Below are 6,603 nucleotides of genomic sequence, written 5' to 3' on the forward strand. Positions count from 1 at the left end.
AAACATCAAATAAAATAAATTGTAGAAAATTAAATAACAAATCTGTTAGAATCAAATAAAAAAACTAACAGATAAGATTTTTTTTACATGTTAGTTAAATCTTTTTACAAAGATTTCACAAAGGTTTAAATAATTTTACAACTATAGCAAAGATTTCATAAAAGTTTAAATAATTTTATTCATTACATGAAAATGTTTTATTGACAGGTTTTCAATAAACATTTTTAAAATATAAAAATTATAATATAATAAACAAATTTTTAATCACAAACCATTATAAATCACACAATAACAAAATAATTTATTACAAATTTTCATCAAAAAAAAGTTTAGTCAGCGGTTTTCCGCGGGATAGTACCTAATAATTCATTAATGGAGATGCAACACTACCAGTGTCAAAATGGGGTCAAACCCTCATGAGTCTCGACCGACCCGAACCAACATATCAACACTAATGGTCATACTATTTGGATCATGATGAGTTGGTGCATCAAATGAATTATGAGTCATAAGGGTTGGATTGTAGTGGCATATGGTTAACCATTAATCCATTAAATTATCATACTTAGTAACATCATATCATTATCCTCATACTATCACCATACCATTATTATTATCATTATCTTCGTACTATCATCATCACCATACCATTATCATTATCATTATCTTTGTACTATCATCGCCATACCATTATCATCATCATCATTATCTTTGTACTATCATGATCGCCATACCATTATCATCATCGTACTATAATTTTCTTGCTAAAAACGCGACTCCGTAATTTTTCTACCAATTCAAAAAATGTTGCTATCATTTTTCTTCAAACACCCACGATGGACATCTACCAAAGCCGAGTTAACAGTTGACTAACTTCTATCTAAGTCGACTTCAATTTAATACAAGGAAATTGATCAATTTTCTTCTGTAGAATATTCATATACTCTCAATAACGCCAACGAAGACAATGAAAATTTCAAGTTTATAGAGACGAAAAATGATCCAAGTCTTTCAAGTACTGTGTTGTGTATGTTTACTTTAGTGAAACAATGGAGTAATGCAACAAAACTTTCTATCACTGAAAAATCTCAAACTCAGCTCCTATTGGTAAATGATCACTCGGGTGATGATGATTCGGTAAGAAACCGACAACATCTGGAGACTCCGGTTCAGGTAGTTGGAGGATACTCACAGGTTTGATGAAGTCAGAAGGAGAGAAGAAGATGTAGTCAAGTGTGTTTGTGAAGCCAGGAGTGCAATTTGTGAACTTAGGCTCTCCTCTTGTGACTTCATAGACACTAGACAGAGGAACTGGAGCTTCTTCTTCTATTATGGTCTCTGCAGGTTTTACATTACCCGATACTAGGTAACTATAAACCTGGAAGACGATGAAAACCCAAACTCAGTGTAGGGAATTGAAACAAAACCAAACTGATTTTGCAAAATTAGAGAAACTTAATGTAAGCAATTGAACCAAACCTTATCCCCAGGAATTGAATTGAAGTCACCAGCTAGTAGCAACGAAGGTGTGCTCTCAAATTCATCTGATATTTAGCGTTCTGAACCCAGCTAGTCGTGATAGTAGATACTTGGCTTGAGCAAGCTTCACATCAGCCAATTCCGGGTCCCTAGAAAGAAAGTAAAACATGAGATGAAAGTTGAAACATGAGTGTAAAAAAAGATCATCTTTAACGTGGTGACAAGTTTTTGTACCAGTAAAGATGTGTGTTTGCCACAATAACAATGTGCTCAAATGGCTTATTGATTCTGAAAGCAGCCATTATTCCAACACAATCGCGTTTTAGTCTCACTAGTGGATCATTAAGGTCACGACTGTCTTTTCGAGAATCTTTTGTTTGGGGCAGATTTGTGGAAACATGTGAAGAGAACAACAGATAAAATGTTGGTAATGATGTTGAGATATAAAAGAAACAGCACAAAAGGACAATTTTACCTTTCGCTTTGTCATCACCTTTTCTTTCGTTGGATGTCTCAATCTTCTGTTTGCTGCAGGTAACACTATCTGCCTTTATTGAGTCCACAAGATCATTATATTCGATCCGTTCCTTGGTGACCAACTCTGCACTAAATTAAAAGAAGAGTGTGTTGTTTCAATCAGATTAATGTTTCTGCATTAAGTTTAAAAGTCTTATCACGCGTAATGTTTTAATCATACCAGCTTGGCTTGTAGAAGATTGCACAACCATCACGCTTCCTCTGTCCTGTTCTCTGAATATAAATCCCAGAATAGCCCAGAGACTCCATGGTTTTTCTGTAAAAGCTATCGTACTCATCTACTTCCTGCAAACATTTTAACAATATAACTAAACAAGTGGAGACACCATTTGATATACACAATTCATAGGCACTATGAACAAACAACACTAACAGTTATGAACGTCTAAAATTTTCTAGTGGATTGAACAAGAGAGTGAAGGAGTTCTGTCTCATTACAATAGGGTACCTCAATTCTAACCAAACAAAATAAAGGAAGAAGATTCACAAGAATAAACCTGCAGACAAAAGAAATCAGCCTCAAGATTTTTGAGTACGCTGTGAATTGCATGTGAACGAGCTTTCCATCTGCAACGCAAGAAAAGGAAGACCAAGTCACATTTACAGCATATGTCATGACCTTTTAAGAAGCACCGTTCTCTAAGCTTTTAACAAAGATAGTTTATGGCTAAATCCAAAGTACATATTGGTCAATGAATAATCAATCAATGTGAGCAACACCAAACACAATAATGCCTGCTTATAACTAAGTTGAAGCACATTCATAGAATCCATTGTTGTTTTCTGAAGCAGATCTTGACTTGGAAGTTTATATAGTACAGACCATTAATTACAATTCACACAAAGAACTCTTGACTAGTATAAGAAAGTTTGATCTTGAAAACTGAGAAATGTAGAGAATAAATTACTTGAGACAGGCAGGTGGAGAGTGTGGGAGAAGGGCGCTCTTCACATAAACCTACAAGAAAGATGAAGGTCGAATATATCAGAAACTTAACAAAGGACAGAGCTAAAAAGAACTGCTTGTATCTCTAAATCATTCCCAGAAAACACAATCCAACGACGGTTAAAACTTACAAACTCTACAAGTATCAAGCTACATCATATCACAAAGCATATGAGACTAAAAAGCTTTATTATATATATATATATATATATATATATATATATATTACCTGAGCTAAGATGTTATACGAAACAAGACGGAATCTGATACCTGGAAACACAAAGATTCTCAAAACCACCTCACCAAACCATATACTTAATTCACCAAAGTTATATCAACTTTATGACAATAATAACAAACCATCAGATTGACTTGTTGAACTAATATCAGCTCCTTCAACGGATTCGAATTTGCGAACTTTTGGTTCAATTGCTGGATTCGTACTCATTCTTCTTGATACAATTTTCCTGCAAACTCGACAACTGTTGAATCATCANGTGTTCATGTTTACATAAAAAAAAAAAAAAAAAAAAAAAAAAAATCAATACTTTGACATCAATTTTTAGGCTAAAACTTAAAAACTCATCATTGCCCTATTAGCCATACGAATTCAATTACAGCCCAGATCAAATCAAGATTCGTGAGGGTTGATTCCAGTACAAAGATGGGAAATTTCTCACTAAGTACACAATTTTTTTTTTTGCCTTTCAGATCGAAATTGCCCAATGACCAATTGAACAGAGACTGCATTACTAAATATACGAAACAGTACATTGATACAGAAACGAAGAAACCAACCTGGTGAAAGAAGAACGAATCGGACGAGGAAGATGATGCAGTGTAGTACTAAACATCTCAGTTAGCAAATTTGAGTTTTAATACACTTTGGTTTAAGATAGACTGACTCTCTTTGAAGGGTTTCACAATAAAATAAAAAAAGCAAAGAAATTCATTTTATTTTTTATTTGTGTAATTTATTTAGAAAGAATTACTCAAATATTATCCAAAAGTTGGTTTATTACTCATATCTATAAATCTTTTGAAAATTACTAGAATGTTTAGTGCCCTGGGTGTAATTAAAATTTACCCCTTGGATTTTATTTCTCGAATTTGAGTAAAAAATTAAAAAAAAAATACAGCAAATTAAAATACACGTCAGATATGATTTAACACAGTCATTAAGCAATTTTTTTTTAGATCGCAGTTTTTTTTTAGATCCACAGTTTTGTTTTCTTGTTTATATCAAAGAGAGGGAAAGTGAATAGGTTTTAACTATTCACAAACCGCGAAAAAAAAAAATATCGAAACTCTCGTCGTCTCTTGTCGCCGGCGATACTCTGTTGTTGTCTACTCTTTTGCCGTCAATCTCCCGCTGTCATCTCTCGCCATCATCTCTCACCGTATTTACTCGTTCTCTCTATCTTCGTCGTCGCACTCTCTTTCTTCGTCGTCGCTCTCTCTTTCTCTTCGTCTTCTTCGTCTTCGTCTATCCGGTATGTGTCGACTGTTTAGTTTCGAGTTTTCCGGCTGAATGTGGGTTTTTTCGATGATTTACCGCTGGAGTCGCCGTTGTTAATGACGGCTGATTTGTTAGATCTATTCGATTCAATGGCTGATTTACTTTTTGTTTTATGTTGCGGCTCAGTTATTTTAGGGTTTATGGCTGATTTGTTAGATTTATTCGATTCGATGGCTGATTTACTGTTTGTTTTATTTTGCTGACGGATGAGTTGTGACTGAGATATTTTGTGCTTTAGATCTGAGTTATGTGTTTGTGGCTGAGTTATGTTATGCTTTGTGTATGAGTTTGTTTTATGTTATGGCTGATTCATTTTATGATTTACTTATGAACTATAACAGATGTCGATGGTGATTATTTCTTCTGAAGAACAAGCAAGGGATTACCCCCCAAGACTATACGCTAAAATAGAGTCTAGAGATATAAACACAAATTTCAGGATGAAAGAATTCCCTCAGATTAGGGAATCAATAGGACTGGATGCGTGGGAAGAAACGAAGAAAGTACCTATTGGAATAATCTCTAAGCTAGTTGATAGCCAATTCGTCTGGTCTGGTAAGGTTGTTCATTTCCTACTATGTAACCAGTTAAGGGTACATAAGAAGGAGCTTTGGTTTGTGGTCGGCGGTCAACCTATCAGGTTTGGGTTGAATGAGTTTCATTTTCTGACGGGGTTAAACATAGACCCAATGCCTACTGAACGGTTTGAACTTGAAGAGGAACACAAAGATTTCTTCAGACTTTTGAAAGTGCCTGGTGGGGCAGGTCCAACGCTACTTGAACTCAGGGAAGCATTAAGAGTGTGCCGGGGATGGGTTAACCTTGATCATCGTAAATGGTTGGGGCTGTTGCTTCTTCAACACATTGGACTTTATGGTTTGCATCATAACTCTAGAATTCCATATGAAAGTGCCAAAAGAGTTTTTGATGATGAAGCAATGAAGACGTATCCGTGGGGTCGGTCAGCATTTGAAGCTCTTGTTGATTCCATAAAGATGTTGAACCCTACGGGAAAGTCGTACACCCTCAGTGGGTTTACACCCGTGTTACAGGCTTGGGCGTATGAGTCCATCAAATGCTTTGGAGAACGGTTTGGGAATGCATCAGCTAATGATGGTGGCATACCGATGCTTCAATGGGGTGGAAACCGTACACGTTCATCGCTGGAAACCGCAATTGCTGAAGAGATCAAAGCGCTTGGTGAGGTAAGGTTTATATCTGGTTGAGTGATTGTTTAGTAATGGATGAGTTATGATGTAGTTATGGCTGAGTTATTGTTTAGTAACGGCTGAGTTATGTTTTAGTAATGGATGATTTATGCTTTAGTGTTGGCTGAGTTATGTTTTAGTAATGACTGATTTATGCTTTCATTAGTAATGACTGAGTTAAAACTTACTGATGGGTTTCATAATCTCTTATGTTACAGCTGCGTGTGATTAATATGGTTATGAAGGAAAATGGCTGCGAGCTATTTCATTCGTGGCCAAAACAAGAAGACGACCCAGCAATCGATCGCCTGATCGAAGACATACATCTGAATACGTTTGTTAAAGGTTTTTGGGATGTTAAGGGGAGTGATAAGAAGAAAAAGAAAAAGAAAGCTGAAGCAGTTGTTGAGTCTGAATCTCCTCCCGCAAAGAAGCGGAAAGTCCAGAAGATGAAAGTTTCCAACAGTCAGGAAACTAGTGAAGGAGTTGCACAGGGGAGGAAGAAGAAATGNGTGGGGCAGGTCCAACGCTACTTGAACTCAGGGAAGCATTAAAAGTGTGCCGGGGATGGGTTAACCTTGATCATCGTAAATGGTTGGGGCTGTTGCTTCTTCAACACATTGGACTTTATGGTTTGCATCATAACTCTAGAATTCCATATGAAAGTGCCAAAAGAGTTTTTGATGATGAAGCAATGAAGACGTATCCGTGGGGTCGGTCAGCATTTGAAGCTCTTGTTGATTCCATAAAGATGTTGAACCCTATGGGAAAGTTGTACACCCTCAGTGGGTTTACACCCGTGTTACGGGTTTGGACGTATGAGTCCATCAAATGCTTTGGAGAACGGTTTGGGAATGCATCAGCTAATGATGGTGGCATACCGATGCTTCAATGGGGTGGAAACCGTACACGTT

The 6,603-nt window shown here is 36.3% G+C and overlaps 1 pseudogene; it reads right to left on the reverse strand.

The window, feature by feature from the left end:
- LOC104757805 lies at positions 964-3,885 on the reverse strand (annotated as a pseudogene).

Source organism: Camelina sativa, chromosome 17 (assembly GCF_000633955.1).
Source record: "Camelina sativa cultivar DH55 chromosome 17, Cs, whole genome shotgun sequence".
NCBI classification, from domain to species: Eukaryota; Viridiplantae; Streptophyta; class Magnoliopsida; order Brassicales; family Brassicaceae; genus Camelina; species Camelina sativa.